The 20795-nt window shown below is 35.6% G+C and overlaps 1 long non-coding RNA gene across 1 annotated transcript in view; it reads right to left on the bottom strand.

Annotated features, from left to right (window-relative positions):
- LOC116148793 (uncharacterized) overlaps nt 1-9580 on the bottom strand; it is an 80439-nt gene extending 70859 nt beyond the window's left edge. The window contains exon 1 of the long non-coding RNA XR_010378705.1: nt 9489-9580. This is a non-coding gene — a long non-coding RNA (uncharacterized LOC116148793). The remainder of the gene's footprint in view (nt 1-9488) is intronic.
- Nucleotides 9581-20795: the final 11215 nt, after the last annotated feature.

Raw genomic sequence — 20795 nt, 5'->3', positions numbered from 1 at the left:
TGGCTATTTAGCACTTAAAATGAGGCCAATTAATGCAACTGAGGACCCAATTTTTAAATATTATTTAATTAAGTTAAATGTAAATAGTCATGTGAGGCTGATGAGTAACTTACTGAGCAGTGCATCTAAGGCAACTGTGTGCAACTGGTATAAAAAGGATCCGATAACATTTTAAATTTAAAAAGAGAAGACAGTATTCATTGGCTATGTTTTCAGATGTTTGGTTCTGCATTTCCACTTCAATAAAGCACTATCAGTTGTAGAATGAACTACTAATGAAAACCAGGATTCTAGTAAAAATAAAAGCATTTAGAGCACATTGTCTGTAACAGAAATTATCACCCTCCATTGCTACACTTTGTCATACGCTTTTAATGGCATTTATATAAATTAGAAAGGATCACTTCTTTCATTAACCTTTTACATCAGCAGAGTAATACTTCAGAGGATGCTCCACTCATTTTTCTCTTGAACATGCTGAAATGTCATTATGGCTTAAATTAGGAAGGTACTTTAAAGGTCATGAGATTAGTATATCTTTTGCATTTCTTTGTAGGGTATCATGTATTCTTCTTTTCAAAGTTTTGACTTGCATAAATATATATTAAATTTAAAAAAACTTTGAAGAAATAAGTTAAAAATGACTATTTCAAAAATTTGAAAATATTATAGATATTTATGAATAGTTTTAAAAGAAAGTAAAATACAGTTTTCTGAAGAGACAGTTATATGCTTTATAAATCAGTAATAAAACATGAACACAAATACCTAACATTACTGCACTTGTGACCAAGCTGTCATTGTCTTTTTTACAAAAGTATTGTGTGTGCTTTAACTCTCAGGTATATCCCTGGACTTTAATTCAACAGAGGAGAATAATAACCATGTAAATGAACATGAAAAATTTACAAAAAAATTTACCAAAAATAGAATAATTAATAAATCCAATTGATTAGCTATACTTATGTGGTCAATAAAATGGTCATAATACAAAATATATAAAAATGAAATATTCTTATAAGGATTATACATTTTTCATTCATCCACAAATATTTACTGAATGCCTACCTTATACCTAGTATTCTGAAAAATATACAGGCAAATATCACGTTTTCAAGTTCACATGTTAATGAAGAGACAAGAAAGAATTATTCAATTAAAAACCATTGTGACATTTGCTGATTATGCATAAGAGAAACATGAATGGCTGCTGTGACAATTGGGAATTTGAAGAGACTCAAACATGAAGCTAGTTTTCTTCTTGGTATATTTGCCAAATCCTAGTACTACTGAGGAGTGAGGTAACTAAGCCAACTGTTTCTAAAACTCCGAATGAGAACTCCTGCAGAGAACTTGAAGTGATGAGGAAAAAAAATTGTTGGCAATCAGGGCACTTACCAGATTTTGAAGATGGGAAAGTCAGAGAGCTAGACCTCCCAGATTCTTTCAGGAAGAAGCTACAGAGCCCCTCAGACACGCAGTGGGGCCACACCTGAGGATCAGGGGTTAATCGTAGCAGAGTGATTGTTACTTAAATCTCAGTTCTGACCCATTTCAGTTTTCTATTCATTTGGGAGGTTGATTGAGGTGATCAACCCATTACCCTGTCTGCATAGCATAAAAAAGGGAGCCCTCTCTGATAGAAAATATCACTTAAAACTTCTACTTCATTTACATGTATTGTTCAGTATTTAATACAATTGAGCAGATGTGTGAAGATGAAAGTAAACAGGATCGATAATCAAGAGGAAAGGCATATAAATAGTGAAACAGCATTTGGATAATTGGTAAGCCTTATGTAAGGATCCAGGTAACTAATCAGTTCGGGGGAATTATGTACGTCAAAAACAAAGCTAAAAAATGAAGTTTTTAGAGGAAAAGATCTGCATGACCCATATGTACAAGAAAAAATTTTTCTTCCTGCAGATTTAAAAGGCATTAATTATAGAGTGATTTATAATTTTGATGGCATTAAAGTTAAGATTCTTCATTATAATAATAAGAATATTCTGGCTAAACTCTTCCAGAATGGCTATCCTGTTTTGCATCCCTACTAGATGTACGAATGAAAAATCAAAAATCTATGAACAGAAGACAGAGACTAGCATGGTTGGTGGAGAAGGAAATGGTTGACTAAAAACGGACCACACAGTGATACTTCTGAAGTGATGAAACTGTTCTATGTAACACTGAGGGAGTGAATGCACAGCACTATTATGCATGTGCAGTGTACATCAAAATAGTAAATTAAAAAACAAAGTTTTTTAAAGTGAACTTCACTACATGCAAATTGAAATCAATCAGGATGTTGGGGGATTCAAGGATGGAATATAGACGGTGACAAATGACTATGACTGGATTATAAACGTACACATAACCTTGCTGAAGAGGGTGGCAAATGTAGGCAATATGTTTTGTCTGGATGTTGCAAAGCTAGACACAAAAAGAACTCTACACAAATGCTACACTCTTGTGTTTAAATGTGTTTCTCATAGGGCTATGGGTTAGTAATTCTGAAATCACATTTCACGTATACTAGGACTAAACAAAGACGGAGAATGAGTTATGGATAATGGGAGCCAGGTTCTCACTGTTACAGAAAGAAGTTATGAATCAACATGGGGGAGACCAAAATGAATCCTGTGGTGCTGGGTTATAGCAACATCAGTACAAGCCCATATTCATACTAAACACACGCACAGATACATAGAGAAATAATGATTCCTAAGGACGCACACGTGGGTTAGTACACAGGCACACGTCTCCTAGCTGAGGGTCTGGAAGCAGGGATACTTCAGTAGGTGTAAGCACACCTAGTGCCCAGATACTGGCTTCTTAACTTAATACTGTTCTCCAATGAAAGGCACCAGGGATCCTTGGAGAGATGGCTGATCTGATTCTAGGGCTAAGACAGAGAAAACGCAAATGAGTCTGGAGTATACTGTAGAGGCACAAAGTAAGGAAGTACTAAAAGAAATGAGGGGTGCTTGTTAAAAGAACATAGGACATAACCTGAAGGAGCTCCCAGTGGTGAAAGCTGTTACAACAAAATAAACCAGTATTACCTTGACGACAAAGCTAGCCAAATATATCCCAAAAAAACTTCAGATCAATACTCCTCATGAACAGACACAAAAATGCTTACCAAATATTTGTAAAACAAGTCCTGAAACATACAAAGAGGATTCTACACCACGATCAAGTAGTTATCACAGAAATGCAAAGCTGGTTTAAGATCTGAAATCAATTAAGATAGTGTACCATATCCATAGGATAAAGGACAGAACACCACGATTATCTTAATAGATTCAACAAAGCCTGTGACAAAATCCAACACTATGTTAAATCGTATCTTTATTGCTTTGATTATGATTCTACATTTCATCCTTAAACGTTTTATGAGTACTTTGAGATATGTATCATATAACTAAATGGATAACATACGGATTTATAATAGGGGAATAAAACAGATAATGTAGTATTTATGAATAGATGATAAATTAAAAGGCAAATAACCTAAAATATGCACTGTATAAAATATGGTTAAGAAATAATCCTTTCCTGTTTCATCACTTTTGAAATGATCACATGTTCATTGTCTTTGACCTATAAATAAAAAATGCTACTTAATTCACAAATTTAAATAACACATATTTAGATGAATTTATTTTAATTTTATTTTTCACTTTAATGTACTGCCAAATTATATTAGTTAATATTTCATAGTATTTTAAAATGAGGCTGGATTTTTGCTCTCTTTTTTAGGTTTTAGTATCAGTGTTATTTTTCTCTTTTTTAATTTAAAACTTTTCTGAACATGGTATTGGTAAATTTCTATTCGTTGTATTTAAGAAAGAATTAACTTGTAAATACATCTCTACCAGGCTTGTTTTTTTTCAACTCCAAGTTCAGAGAAGAATAACATTCTTGGTTTCTTCCTTCTATTACTGATTGTTTAAGATGTTTAACTATTTTGATATGAATTTTATTTAAATATTTTCCTTATTCTTAGATTGATTTCCATGTAATTTGGCAAAACAATGTCATAAGCCTATACAGATATCTTTCTCTAATATGGTCTCTTTTATATTTTGAATCATAGCTAAGAGTTTATTCCATTATTTCAAAAACTGAAGATAGTGCTGTTTTTTATTTTGTCTTTCCTTTATGTATTCAGCATTGTAACTATATTTCACATACTAGAAAAAATATTTATAGAGTACTTTGATATTAGTGTTTAAATATGTTTGTTGGCCAAAACATCTTGGGGTCCATTTTAAAAAACATACTGTAAGAAATTTTCATCCTGGGTTCTAAACAATGGATCTATAAATACGGTTTAATAGGCAATGTTCCCATACGTTTGATGTTTCTTGAACAGAGAATAAAGAAATATTTCAGAATTCCACAACTTTAATGGATTGCATTAATTCTAATTTCCTGAAAATTTCTGTTCTTCCTTCTCTGTTTTGTTTGCTAAACTGCCCAAGAATTCGATGTTATTTTCTCAGTACCAGTTGACTATTTACTCTTCTACTTTCCCTAGAAACCAGTTCTTTACCAAATTATTTTCAAATTTCAGTTCTTTCCTTGTTGACTAAATCTAATCCTTGATTTTTCAAAGCAAGGAATTTTTTCCTTGTTTGTTCACAAGCTCTCCTTTGTGAAGCAGAATCCTCTTAAACGGAAGCAGTGTCTCCTTCACCTCCACACGTACCTCACCATGGGTCCTGACAACCTGCCTCCCAGAGGCTCAAGCACATCCAGCTTTGAGGCAGAATAAGCAAACTTACAGATAGCATTCCACATGCACACACAAATCGGCATACAACATACACAAAGTCTCAACTTCTGCAGCATTTTCTCCAGAGTTTATCTGATGCCCTGAGACTTGTAACTGGTGGCTATTGGTCTCACATCCTACTGAACTTCCACTTACATTTTATTGATCAAACAGCAGGCTCAGCAATGTATAACTTCAAGAGAATGAGGGAAAACAAACCTGTGAGGTGCCCAGAAGAGGAAACAGACGTATCAGTGACAGCACTAGCGACTACCAGTATAAGAATTACCCGAACAGGCATTTAACTTCATTTTTCTAACCAAAATGGAACAGTATTCAGAGTTGAAAGCTGCTTTAAGATTATTATACATTTCCCTCATTTTACAGATTAGTAACCTGAGGTACAGAATCATTTCGTGGCTGACCCAAGATCATGCAGACAGGATTGCGGCTAAATCCAAGGTCTTCTGAGACTTGGACTGGTACACTACACCACTTAGTATATCTAGACAGTTGTAAAGACTGTCCAAAGACACCCTCTAGATGGCAGGGCTTCCGCAAAACAATGAAGCCCTGTACTCAGATCTGTCTGGTCGGCAGCAAATAGAAAGGTCTTTTTCAAGATGTCTGCTTAAAAATGTCTAATTTTCAATTTAATAAAGTCATTCAATCATGGTAAATCTTCACAAGAGGATGAGAGGAAAGCAAATATAAAATAATAAACATAAAATATGAGGGGGAATAATCCTGAAAGAACTGCCTTCCAAAGTAGCACCCCTAGAAGACAAGCACTCATGAGCAGTGTGTTAATGGGAGGTGAATCCGATTTTACTCTTAGGCATTTTGGTGTTTTATCTTGTTCGTGTTTCCCAGTAATGCCACCTAACAAGCAAAGATCATCCTAAAGGTCAGAGTGTAACGCAGTCACACGAGGCATTTTATTGCTTTTGGGCAACGTGTCATTCATGCAACTACTATAAACAGACAGTGAGGATTTGGCTAGCCATCAGAATTTCTGCTTTTCCTAAATCTTTCATCACTTGTTTTACTGCCTTGGACAAGCCTGTTTACTTCTGTAGGGTCCCAAGGTCCCCATTTGTTAAATAAAGTGGTGGAAATATATAAACTCTAAGGTTTCTTCTAGTTATAAAATTCCGAGGCTGGGACTCCTGCTCTGCTCCACACAAATCACAAAGCAAATAAACACCAACCAGTTAACAAATCTCATTAACCCATTCTCCACAAAGAGAGAGAACAAATTTACCATTGTAACCTTTGTACCAAGACCCACACTTGATTTGCAATAGGTGCTTATTAAATATTTGTTGAATTAACTGATAAAATAACCTGGTAACTGTCATTCTCAATTGATTAAAAAGCTTGGGAGTAGAACCACATTCTTCTGACTGTACCCTTCATTCCTTCATTTCATGGCTGGGTGGACTAGAATCGAGCAGTTATGACAGAGTTGTACTTGATGAAGATTTTAAGAACATTAATACTGTCGGAACAAATCCAGTGCCGGTAATACATGTATCCCAGAGTGCTGAGATTTTTAATTAATCTGAATGACATGTACTTGGAAGGATCTGTGTGCTGTGACAACGTCTAGGCTACTTTTTTATATGAAAAGAAACTCAGAGCTCATCTAATCAAAGCTGCCTTATTTGACCCGAGAGCAGACTGAAGCACTAAGATTATTATTATTATTTTTTAGATGCACAGGTCCCTTAGTGACAAGCTTGTTTCTCACATGGTAAATTTCCATGATGTTAAATTCATTGACAGAGAATCACACTTGTATCTGGTCAGTTACTGTGATCATGTTGATGCAGACATAGCCTTATGGCCCATGACGATTTTTTTTTTTTCAACTGCTCTGTAAATTTAGGGCACTCCATCCACCAACCATCAACACTCAAATTCTCTCAAATCCTCAGATATGATCTTCATTCCAATAATAGTAAATTCTGATAATGTTATAATACACATCTCCCGCGTGTAAAATAATTCTGGCGTTGTAAAATAAATCTGGGATAATCATCCCAATGACCATTTTAGCAACCAGCAATAATTCATGTTCCAAACCCACAACCACTAACAGGTAAACAAGGAAAAAATGCTGCATACTGCTAGTTAAGTTTATAAAGACTGTATTTCCCAAAGGGAGGCACAGAAGCTAGAGATACTTACTGCTCCTTATTCAATACTTATTATTTGAGACAATTTCATTTTCAACTTTAAAGTGAATTATTATTAGAAAGGCAGATATGAAATGCCACAAGAAAGCTATCTGACCTATGGAGTACTTCTAAATAACTCTGTGACTCCACAAATAGAGTTTGAAATGTTTAGTCCTGGACTAGTTAATAGATATGTGAGATATCAATTAATGTACACAGGGAGTATTCAGCTATTTGCTCATTCATTGTACTAGCATTTATTAAATTTTTGATATGTGCAACACTTGAAACTTTTTATAAGACACAAATAAATTGAAGATATCTATTCTTACATGGTTTATACTTGGGCTCATTTTTTCCCTCTGTTTTTGTTTTTCTTTTTTAGGTTGTTTGTTAGTTTTTACTGTAAGGACCAGACATCTTTAATTTACCCAATGATGATTTATAAAGAAGTCCAATATTCTGAGCTCACATGCATGTCATCTTGACTCTCTATTATGTTTTGTAGACTTAGCACTACGGGTCATTTTGACTAATCAGTCCACATTAAGTAATTATCAGAGTTAATCTAAAGATTCCTAAACCATATGCAAGACTTTGTGGTTTACATCTACTTGCATTTTTCTGAAGAAAGAAACTTAACCCTCCAAACAGTTAATATCCTTGCTGTAGACAGGTAAACATCTTAATGTAATAAGACTCAGGTCAGCTAGAAACAATACAGTGAATGCCTATAAGTAGAATAAACTAAGCAGCAAGGTAATAGCTGTTTTTCCTTTTGAGGAAAATCACCATTGGATACCAGCTCATTTTTTGCAAGACAAAAATACAGATCTCACTTAAGCCTCTTTTCTCAAAGAGCAATTCATAGCCTGGAACAATTGCATCTGATGTATCTAAAAATTAGCTTGTCTTTTTTAAGTATAATGTTAGTTTTTAACATCATTATTGAGATATAACTCACATACCATAAAATGTAACAATTTAAAGTATATAATGCAAATGGTTTCAGTATATTCACAGAATTGTGTAACCATTACCACAGACTAATTAGCTGTTACTCCCCGTTATCCACTCCCCTCAGCCCTTGGCAATAACTAATCCACTTTCTTGCCTATTCCTGATGCCCCATAAATGCAGTCCTGTAACATGTGTCCTCTTGGAGTTGAATTCTTTCGCTGAGCATAGTCTTTTCAATGTCCATCTGTTTTTACTGTTGAGTGGTATTCTATTCTATGTATGTACCAGTATTATTTATCCCTCAATCTGTTGATAGACATTTAAGTTGTTTCTACTTTTGGGCTATTATGAGTTATCATACTGTTACGGGCATTAATGTGTTTTCATTTCTCTTGGGAATGAGACACCAAAGAATGTAATTGCTGGGTCGTTTGGTAACTCTGGGGTTTAAAAGTTTGAAGAAACGCCAAGCTGCTTTCCAGCAGGGCTGCTCCAATTTACATTATATTCTTACCAGCAAAATATGAAGATTCCAAGTTCTCCACATCCATTCTGGTCATAACAACTCAACAGTTGTTACTGTCTGTCCTTTTGATTATAATCATCCTAATGGTGTGAAGTGGTATCTCATTGTGGTTTTAATTTGCATGAATTTAGTGCTTTTTTGCATTTCAAATTTCCTGAATAAGATTCTGTCTTAACAGAGTGATATGAGTAAATTGAATTCCAGCTTCCGGTCCAGTCAAATCAGCGCTCAACTTTAAACAGAATAAAAATGCTGAAAACTTGGATATAAACAGATACTTAACCTTGCTGCAAACAAAATTATTGCAAGGCAGCTACTAGAAAGACTTCCCTACAGCAATTGTTTGATTTTAACATTAGGCCATGCTTAGAAGATAGTAATAGTTCTTTTCTTTGCCATTCTCTTCACTTTTGCAAATTTCAAATTATTTCATTAACACAGAGCTATTAGTGTATTATTTACAAAACTGTGGACTCCTGTTCCCTTCTGGATCAACTTGTGTTGTTGGTCTCATAGGAAATAACTTCCTAATGGTATTTTCATCAAGGCGTTGCTTCAGATGCCTTTACAATTTTCAAAAATCATAAAGGTTTCAATGCAGCTGAACTTTGGAACCTGCTGAATGTGTTTACTGGCCTATATCTTAAACACCTGTACCGTGAAAGGAGCTGCTATGCAAGGCACCACCTACTGAGTCATTTTCGAAATACAGAGTATAGGGAGCAGGTGTTCAGCTGTCACCAGTGGAAAAAAAGAAACTTATAAACTGGGTTAGTTAGTAAAACAAGGTGCATAAACCACATTTCCAGGCTTAGAGTCCAATTCGTTTCTCTATTTAATTTTCAGAATCTTTACCAGAATGCCCTGTCCCTTTAAGATGAACTTTACCTACCACAACAGACATCTCATTCCATATCTGTTCATCTCAACTGGTTTCTGATGCATAAAAACCATGGTAAATAACTCATATCTCTTTCTCTTTAAGATAACTAAAAGCCCATAATTATTTTCTCATAAGAAGATGCAATGTACTTACTTCGTAAATCATGACCTCTGAATCACAACCTCTGAACTACAACAGCTGGCCAAAGGGATTCACAGAGGTGGTATGTTTGGATCTTCTTAACTACTAAAAAAGAAGAGAAGAGAAATAATAAGAAAAAACTAAAAAATACTATTACATACTATGATGTATTATTTTAGCATCCTATTTGACACTTCTTGAAAAAGTATAAAACTCACAAAATGGATGCAAGCTCATGTAACATGAATGCCATCATCATCATAACACTGATAATTTCTGAATAAGCATTTTGTAAATATGTTACATGTATACATTAAAAAAAAACCTATGAGAAAAATATTGTTAAGTACCATTAGGACCTGTACATTTTATAGACAAAGATGTTTAATTGAGGAATTAAGTGATTTGTACAATGTCAAATACCAAAGGCGCAGAGTCAGGATCCAAACCCAGGAAAGCAGGTTCTAGAGTTTATTCTCTTAAAAACCATTGAATAGTGCCTCTACAAAAAACCAAAATATTGATTTTACATTTCCTATTCAAAAGGAGCAATTGAACATTAACACTTACCCCTTCTCCCTTATAAAATCCCAATGAAAATACAATGAAAAGGAATGAAAAGGAAAAAAAAATCTGTATCAACACTGGAAATAAAAACTCTAAAAGAGCTGTGATATTTTTATGAATTTCTGGAAAACAAAACATATGGAAGTACAGTGACAGTCTGTAAAGGAGAGACCACAGTCCAGGACACACTGAGGAGAAATCCAAAGGAAAGGTAGGAGTTACAGTCTCAGACACCAAGCTCAGTTTGGAGATTCACACTCAGGCCAATGACGGAAAGGCATTCTGCAGAAGAGCTCTGGTGCCAGCCAGTCTCCGGGCCTCCGCACTTAGAGTGAGTATGGATCACTTGTTCCCAGGGTAAATCTGGGATGACACCGACAAAAATAACATGGGATCGTCTCCCTGGGGTAAGCTAGGCTTCTAGGTTGGGATAAGACTCTAGGATAAAGACATCTTAATTCTGTCACTGAAAGTGGAGTGTAGTCTGTCTGAGGTCCAAGTCTGCTCTCCCTAAAGCAAAGGCAGCACATATCCGGAAATTCTAAAAAAGTCTTGCTGATACTTGCACAGTTAGCTTTGTGCATGGAAGTCAAACATTTCCTAAAATCAAAACCCCCAATGAAAATGTCCTTGGAACAACTGACCTCAAGTGTCTCCTTCACTTTGGCTCCTCATCAATTTAACACGGACCCTTCTACTTTCACCAAGTCCTACCTCTGTCCAAGTGGACTTGAGTGATGCTGTCAGCAGCACATAATGAAGCGAGGGAAACGGAGAATATCAGAAAAGCTCATCATTGCCAACAGAAATAAAATTTGGAAGAATGAATCAGAGTATCCTGTTACACGTCTTTTAAAGAAATTGAAATTCACACCTGTCTCCTAATTCATTGAAGGAAATTACAGTAGTCACTGAGAGCCCAGTGTGTGTTTAAAAACATACTCCTTGGCAATTTCTTCGCTGTATGAATTATATTTAAAGAGATAGTATAAAAAATATGCTGTACACGTATTAGTGAGAAAATTATGTTTTCTTTCAAAGACTGGATATTAATTGATTTTATTTAATTTAATCCATAAAACCAAACCGCATATCATAAAGCATAAAGATTCAGATTCTCACAAATGTAATGAAGAAAATTACACAGATTTACTGAGTAGAATCTGAATATTAACCACAATTATAAGCATCTTATTTTGTATGCCTTCAAAATTATTTTGCTTGTCCCATAAGGAATTTGAGGTAGCTCACAGCACCTGACCTGAGAGATAGCACCTCTTCATTTATCCAGACATTTCTTAACCTGGACAATTACAGTCATTCAGGACAAATCTGAGAACGTGAAAATTAGCAAAAGTGTCCAGAAATAGCCAAAATATACATCTCAAAGTTTATTAATTTGCTGATGGAATGACCTTTCAGGACATATGAAAAGCAGTGTATTTTATTTTATACACAGATACCCAAGTGCTCATTCTAAACTCCATTTTTAAAATGTTTACTCAAGATTGCTTCTATGAAACTTTAAACTCTTCCTTGAGTGTACACATAGGACGTGTGTCCTTGTCTATGCATGTGGCAGGTACTTGATGACTTCGACCTTCTGTCTCTGGGCTCTGCTCAGTGTTTCAAATTTCTGGGCAGTGGCCTCCGGCCTGATAGTCTAATTTTAACTCTACCTACTACCTCCACAAAGATTGAACATAGTCAGCAGGATATGAGGCTCTGATACCAGCTTGCCAGGCGCCCTTGACAATATTCTCAGGCTCCTTAAGCTTCCCCATCCCCACGTGTGAACAAGAAGAACAGGGGTGCACACACCACGGGCTTAGTTGTTGTTACTTAGAAACCTAACCTGCTCTTGCTTTTTAGATTTGCCCGAAAACATGGATTCGTGACACCAGCTCCAGGCATGAAGACACCCAGTCCTAGAGCCGCTCTGAACTCTGCTTTCTCAACCCCAGCAACCACGGCCTCACACCACCCCACTGCTTTCCTTCCACTTTGCAGTAGACACTGGGTCTGTTGTTAAAACCTAGCTATTTTTTAGAAAAATGTCTTGATCATAATAAATTAGGCCTTCCCATCTATGTATTCATATAGGAAATGATTCAGACATAAGGTCAAAATGGGAGCCAGTTAAGAATCTCTTCGAATTTAACATTTCAATAACTGTGTCTTATCCATAATTAAATGTACGCTTTTTAAGGGTGCCCAGATGTGTTGAGGTGGTTTCCTTTTTATACATACAAATATATGGCATAGCTGGTGTGGGTCGCTAGGGGTCTGGCAGGGTGTTGTGGTAACGGGGTTCCTGTCCCTGAGGAAGTCTACACGTGCTTCACACCGAGGAGACTAAAAGCTGTCTGGTTGTCAATCTGTATTTTTGTTTTGCTCTTGACATTACGTAGTTATGTTACATGATGAACCAAACACTTTTCCACTCTTGGTGAAACAGTAAACAGATAAAATGTGATTAAATCACACAACTTTGAAATCTAAGGGTTTTATTTTTTCCTCCTGAATATAAGCTCTGAGTTTCTGACTTTCCAGCTTAATAGCTTATAGACCCTCTCTTGTAACACACTTTTAATGAGTTCTACTTCTTTAATCACATTTTTTTTTACCCGTATCGATGCAAGCTCCTTCTCCTTCTCCACAAAAAAAAAAAAAAAAAAAAAGGCAATAAAGTAATCATAACAAACCCAGAAAGCATTTAAGGTCACACCAGTCAACATTTTAACTGTAAAATTATAATTCTTGAGTTTTTCCAAATGTTTATGATGCTCTAAGCTCAGTCAGTAAGAAGAAATATATCTATCTCTGCCAACACATTTTACTGATTTCATAATCTTTCATAAGAATCTCTAAGGGTTTCCTAATTAGAGGAATTTACAGGAAATGTCAAACAGTCTAAATAACTGATGTGTTGTAATTAAAGTCTTAGCAATTGAGCAAATTAACCTTTATATTTTAACAACATTAAACTACATGGCAGTTTCCAGAAAGTTTCTAAAGCAAATAATTGAGGGAATTATCAAAAACTAGGAAAAAGAGGTGGAAAAAAATTTTCTATATTGTTACTATAATATTTTAAGTGTGCAATTAAATTTTAAAATTTCAATTTATTGTGATGGTATATTAATAAGATAAATAAGATTATTTTAAATGATAGTAAGTTCAGATAGAGACTGAAAGCTGAACAGAGTTGTTGAATTATTGTTAAATTAATTTTTATACAAATATTTATATGCTCAGACCAGCCCAGAAATGAGTACAGACTGTTAGCATATAAGCAATGATCATCTTCCAACAAAATATAACATTTTATTATAATAAATCTAATTTGCCTTTTATAAAACAATACCTTGGGAGTGGTAAACTTTTTGTTTGTATGAGAGGAGTCAGGATTAAACAAGATGATTTCAGAACAGAGGAAATATCAATGGACTGTCTCGAGTTTTCCTAAAAGAGAATCATGTATTTTGCAACTAGAAATATTTTTACCTCATCTTTTCCAATGTTTTTGCTTTCTTTTAGTTGCACTGTCTAATTCTTCCAATATCATGTTTAACATTAGTGTCCATAGGGAGCACAGTGAGCTTACTTCTCATTTTTTTGGCATTGTCATTCAGTACGTCCTGTGTTGGGGTTTGTGTGTGTATAACATTTGTTTCTGTACCCGAAATTTCTAGTCACCCAACCACAGCACTGCAGATGGAGAGTCAGGGTGTTAGGAAGGTTGAATAGACTCCTCAGAATCATTGAAAATCAACAGAATACCCGCCAATACTATTACTTATCTTTTCTGCTGTGAGTTTTTATTTCACTATCCTACCTTGGTTTCCTTCTATGACCTCAAAGCTTTTCTTGCAATTGCCAAATATAAATTCAAGGATGTCAAATAATAATTTCTGCTAAAATCTGAATTGGTTTTAAACTTACACCAGTGAGACTTACATATCCTCATGGCATTCAAATGCTTTTCACTTATAGGCCAACTTACCACTATTTCTCTTGCTATTTGAATGCAAGTCAATGGCATTTTTTAAATTGATATTTACTTTGACTTTGATGTGGACAATGTGCCTTTAAGTGACAGCATTAATGGTGCCGGCAGCAAAATAAAGTCAATGGATGTCTTTGTAATAAAACGTGGATTTCAAATTTAAGTAAAGATGATAAGAGAATTTTTTTTAATTTGGTTTCTAGAGAGCTTAAAATAGACAATGGATAAATAATAACAAGAATTCCAAAATGAGATTTTTAAAAACAGGTAAGAGAATTCAAAAGAACATTGTATAGGGTTATTTTAAATCAAACATGGCCTAAAAGGAAATAAGGAATAATAAAAAGAAAAAGTTCATGAGAGGAAAAAATAAGTGACAAAAACAAGGCAAAATAGTCTGGAAAGTATACTATTATATTTCCTTTTTAACTTCCTAATTTTAAGATCTAAAGGCAAATCTCAGTCTATTTCACATGATAACACTGGCTTATTTTTAATTTCTCATCAAACAGTAACTGTACCTCTTCACTCTCTCTCTTTGTGAGTCTGACAAAGTACTTCCACGTTGCACAACAGGCTGTATGAAAAATGGGATTTGAGAAAACCTAATAGTTTCACAAAAAATAAAAACCTAACAGTTTCATAAAAAATAAAAATCTAAACTTAGTCACAGTCCAAAATTGTCTCTATTCAAAGTATAACTTAAATTATCATCTATAAGAATGTATCTAAAAAAAAAAACATGCAGAGCATTCACACCCAAAATAACACAACATTCTGTACTTTATGTGACAAAAATTTTACAGCACTGAGAGGGGTCCAAAGGAATTATTATTCAGGGAATGGAGGGGGTCAGATATGTGGATACCTCATTAACTGAACTTTGGGCACTGTGGAAAACAGAATGCCTTCTCCACCCCAAAGATGTCCACATCCCAGTCCCCAGAACCTGTGAACACACTCCCCTACGTAGCAGAGGGAGTTTGGCAGATAGGACCACGTTAAGGATCTTGATTTGGGAAGTTACCCTGGATTAATGTAACCATCAGGATCCTTATAAATATAAGAGAAAGAGGGAGACTTGAAGAGGCTATAATGGTTTTGAGGACGACGAAGGAACCAGGAGTGAAGGAATGGAGACAGCCTCTAGAAGATGGAAAAGTCAAGGAAACAGATTCTTCCCTGGAGGCTTTTGAAGGAACACAGCTCTGCTTATACTGATTTTTATCCCAGTCAGATCCATTGCAAACTTCGGACTTCTAGAACTATGAGAGAATACATCTGTGCCATTTTAAGCCATTAAATCCGGGGTAATTTTTTGCTAAAGCAATAGGAAATGAATATAAGAACCTATAAGGAGATAAGCTCTGAGGACACAAAGATGAATGAGGCAGCATCCATAGATTAAGGAGATCACTGTGCAGTGGTGGGGATGTGGATTAAAGAGTGACAAATATGCACTGGTTGAAAAGCATGCACAATTGTAACCCAGTGTGATAGAAACATGTTCGGATGGCAGGGGAGCCCAGTCAAGGAAGCATCTAATTCTGACTGGGAGCGATGAGGCAGGTTTCCTTATATGAGACTACGCTCAAGGTAAGTCTTGAAAGATGGGTCAGGTCCTGCCTGGCAGACAAAAGAGGGAAATTTATTCCTGGCTGAGAGCACAAATATCTGCAAAAAATCAGAACACTCAGATTGGGAAAATTCATATTCAAGCTATTTGTTTGCAACTCTCAATAGTCTAGAAAAAGGAGCCAAAAGGTTTTTTTTTTTTAAGTAACTGTTAAAGGTAGTTTAGGGAGAAACTAACATTCAAGTTCTAATGGCGATATGGCAGGAATGCTCCTTTCACATATATAAATTCACCTAAGCATGTTTGGCATTTTATGCCCTGACTATAAGATCTCCAAACTACAAAATACAAATTAAGAATCAAGAGGAAAATGAGACTGAATAGATTTATAATGGAATACCAGCAGAAACTAGCAACTGAATTATTTGTTCCTATTCAGCCATTAGTTCTCTGTTAAGCCTGCAGGTTTCTTGATGGCAAGGACTGTTTCACACGTATCTTAGTATTCCTCCAGTCATATGATGCAGTGTGTGTACACTGAACGCACAATAAATGCTCTATGAATCAAATTTTTAACATATGCCATCGACAATCATGCAATCATGCTCTGAGGCAATCTCTGGCACATCGAAACAGGCTAATGGTCTGAATGGAATCTCGAACTCTTAAACTCGACATGTCCATTTGCTGCCATAGTTTTTCCCAATTTCACTAACTGAAACTGAGTGTACAGTGAAGTTGTGAAACAGACACAACATGGGAATTACGTCATAAGGGAGATACCACTTACTCAGCAATTTATTTTATATTCAGTTTCCTTTTCCGCTTTTCTTTTCTATTTTACCATGTTAAGTTAGCACTGATCCAGTGCCATCGTCACTCTATGCTAAGACTGTGAATCAGGTTTCCCAGGATCTCTTCCCTGCATGGTTTTGGCTGAGAGTTTACTGATGAGAGGAACTCACAGGAGATTTGCAAAGTGAAAATGAAGAAGGAGGACAAGAGATCTGTAGCAGCTTTTCCCACCTGCTTTGCCACTAGAGACAGAAACCACTGGGGACATCATCTCAGAGTCTCAAGAAATGCAGCAGCTTCCTGGTGAGATGGAGAGAACCACCTAGTTTGGAGTTTACAACTGCGATCTTTGGTATCAACTTTACTAATTTCAGGAGCAGCCTCCCTGACCTTTACTTCCCCGATACTTCCCAAGTCATTAAATCCTTTATATATATTAAGGTCTTACATACATAGTGTGGCTTCTGTTTCCTGATTAAACCTTGTCTAACTGACTGTTTATATAAACTTTATCTAATATACCCAGAAGCCCTATAGGGTAGGTGCTTTTAAAATGAGAGAACTGAAGTTACCAGACTCCTCCATCATTCCAAAGATTTTTTTTCTCAACTAGTGAGTTGCAAATGGTAGAATTCAAATAAGTCTGATTTCAGTCTTTGTTCTTAACTCCTGTATCATGTAGTCACATGCTGCACTGAGCTTTAAAAGAAGGTGGGAAACTTTCTCCATAGGAAGGATGCCAAAGAGCATGCATCAAAACAAGCCTGACTACACAACTGAAGGTATTTTGTATTCAGGATTCAACCTTTTTTGAGGATAGTCTTCTAATACTCATTCATATCCAGACTATCTGAAAATGGTCTTGTTTTAGTAGCATATGGTTTAAATATCCTTAGCTTCCTAATAGAAACAGTACACACACACACACACACTCACACACACACACACTTCCCTGCGTGCAAAGAAAAATGAAGCAATCAGAAAAGAAACACACACTCTCACCTCCACATCTGTATTCATAGCCCTTTTTCCTTCACTTTAGCAGGGATATCTACCCAAAGCTAAGACTTCCATCTGTTTATTAGTTCTCATCCTGTCTCACCTACCTAAGATAATTTGTAAGTATTATTTCTCATTCTGTGGGTCATCATTTACTTTCTTAATGGAAGCCTTTGAAGCACAAAATTTTAAAATTTTAATAAAATCCATTTTTTTCTGCATTACTCATGCTTTTGGTATCCTGTCTAAGAATCTTTTGCCAAATTCAAGGTCATGATGTTTACTCCTATGCTTTTTTCCAGCAGGTTTATAGTTTTTACTCTTACATTAGGTCTTTGACCCCTTCTTATCTAATTTTTATATATAGTGTTAGATAAGGGTCCAAGTTAATTCTTTTGTCTATGGCTATCCAATTGTCCTAGAACAATTTGAGATTTTGCTACCAATTTAGAACTTCTACATCTTCCTATTGAACTAAAGAACTTATTTGTGATAGTCACCCTCTCTATCCTTGATGCTTTTTATTACAGACTATATAATTTGATGCAGATATGGTCACTCATACTTTCTTAAAGAGTTTATATTTATCTGGCATATCTTTAGTCATCCTTTAATTTCAACCTTTCTGTACCCTTGTATTTTAATTATATCTTTTTTAAATGTCATGCTGCTAGATTTTTTTTATCCAATCTGAAAATCTGTCTTTTAACTTAGTTCATTTACATTTATTGTGATTATTAGTATCTTTGGACTTGATTATATAGCATTCCTTGCTATTTTCTATGTATTCTATTTTTATATATTTTTCATTTCTCTTTTCTTTCCCTTTTAGGAGTCAATTCATATTTTTGTTTGTTCTGTTTCCCTAATGATTTTCTTATAAAGATAGAATCAGTGGGTCTCATTTACTAAAATATCTGCAGATCCTAGAACTGTGCCTGCCACTTGTTAGTTTCAAATAAATATTTATTGACAGACTGATGCTTAGAAAGCACTTTTGTTCCATTTCTATTTAATGAGCAAAGAGTTTGATGCTTTATTTAGTGGAAATTTTCAAGGACTGATTTGCAAGATCTCACATTAAAAAAAGAATAATAAATATATATTCTCTTAGGTTTTATGAATCAGTGTATCTGTATTTTATAGCCGCTTTTAAAGTACAGCATAATAAGAGAAATGATATACTTACACCATTCATCCAGCCCTTTTTACACATGAGGAAACTGAAACAGAGAGATTATACAGGCCTCTTAAAACCATCTAGCAAATGCTGGGATTGCTCCTAATTCATGACTGAGAAATTCAGCATTACCTTTTCTCTTGGTTAACTAAGTTGTTCCTTTTTATTTAAAAATTAAGTTAAAATAAAGTAAGCAAGGGGCACTAATCTGTGACAATTACAGGTGACCTGTCCTGTGGAATCACTGGTGAATATCATCTTCCTGAAATTCTAGTGCTAATGATTTCTGTGACCCAACTCCAAACACTCACTGTGGTAGAGGATTTAGTTTTTGTGAAAAGGCAGGGCAAAAAGGAAATAAAACACCTCCCATGTATTTTTCCATTTGTGTACTCTTGACTTCATTAAAATTGCACACTGATCCAATCCCTTGGTTTTGCTAATAGCCCCACAGAGGAATAGTCATTACTAGAGCATGAACACCACAATCCATTTTCTCTGATTATTGTTTTGCGATGTTGCTAATTTGACAGCTCCTGCTGAACATGGGCTCATTATTTTGTGTCATTGTTTTGGGAAAAGGACTATCAAATGAGCAGCAAAGTAACTTACAAAGAAACATGCAGCTGAGCATAGGTTAGCAGAAGGAGCAGTTTTCCTCCACACAAGTGAGAGAAGGGCCAGAATGAAATGGGGAGGGGTGAGCTGCTTGTCCCTATAAGATACCTTCTCTTCCAAGACTCAAATCTTTTGCAACTTTTTATGTGAATCCTTAGTGACTTAACCCCCATCTCAGACAAGATGGACATGCTTACCTTCCCTTTTGTGCTCTAGGGTGTATCTGTCTATCTATCTAAATATATTTCTAGAATCTCACATATATAAAACTGACTTTTTAATATACATGTTCCTAAATGTTTAACAGAAGAACAAAGAGACCTTGCAGAATCAGGCCTCTAACCTCAATCTGTGCTCTACTTCAAAGCCATACTTTACTTATTTAGGCTTCTCAAATGTGCCACATTCTCTCCTGCTTCAGAATTCTACCATTCTCCCTCCTCCCTCATGATCAAACAGCTATTTTTGACTTCCTTCCACATTGTCTCCTTCCTCCCCTTTTCACCCCTAGATATATCTGCTTAAAATAACTGATCAGAAAAGCTTTTGCTCTATCTCACCCCATTTACACAAGATTAAGTCTCCTACAGTATTCTCCTTTATAGCATTTATCACATTGTAACTCGGTGTTCAGTGTCTAGTACCCATGGATTTGGATTTTAGGAGGAGATGTTTGTTTCCTTTACCTCTGTCTCCCCAGTAACTCTGTAGCATCTGCCATATACTTATTCCCATTAAATATTGGTTGAATCAATGAATAGCCATGGCATGTTTTTTCTCAACTGTGAACCTCTGTTGTGTTTGGTTCCTCTGCTTTGAATGACCTTCTCCTGCATTTTGGTTTTGTTTACTTGTTGTTTAAGATCCAGCTCAGGCTTCTCTTCTCCCAGAAGTCTTTCATAACCTCCTTCCTCCTCAACCCTCTCTCCTATCTTGGTTGATTCCTCTTTTCTGTGTTCTCACAGGACACAGTACAAGCAGATCCCCCAAGCCCCTGCCACACATGAATGCAGCCCTAAGCCGTGTATACCCCTTGCAGAACTCTGGCACCTCATGAACAGGGATCATGTTTGCTTTTTCTCCATTACATGGCCAGAAAAAATACATCATACCTGAATGTAACACAGATGCCTCAAAATACTGTTGAAAGTTAAAAGAGAGAGATTTGGACTGTGATAGAGATTCCTCCACTCAATATTAAAGCTTACCATAACCATCCATAGAGCAGAACTGAGGGGGGAAAGGGGACGTGATGAATAATGTACATCTACAGCGAGGCTGCTATGATCTTTCTGATAAACACTGTGTGGAAGCAGTTGACCTTTTCTTCTTTACCAATATTATTTGCCCATTTGAACTATCTTGGGATATTTATCACTATAGGTTTTTTTTTTAAATAAAGCATAATGAAAGTATCCCTGAAGAGCTAAATATGTGAAATTAATTTTAGAGATAAGCAGTTGCCAGTCCTGGTCACCTAGTAAATGGTCTATTGAATGTAAATATCTCATCCTGTGCTTAACACTTTTCCATCTGCCTTGAGAGTGCCAGTGCCTGCCAATTCATCACCAGGAG

Source organism: Camelus dromedarius, chromosome 32 (assembly GCF_036321535.1).
Source record: "Camelus dromedarius isolate mCamDro1 chromosome 32, mCamDro1.pat, whole genome shotgun sequence".
NCBI classification, from domain to species: Eukaryota; Metazoa; Chordata; class Mammalia; order Artiodactyla; family Camelidae; genus Camelus; species Camelus dromedarius.
The sequence above is the reverse complement of the archived record's forward strand: the minus strand, read 5'-3'. Positions and strand labels throughout refer to the sequence as shown.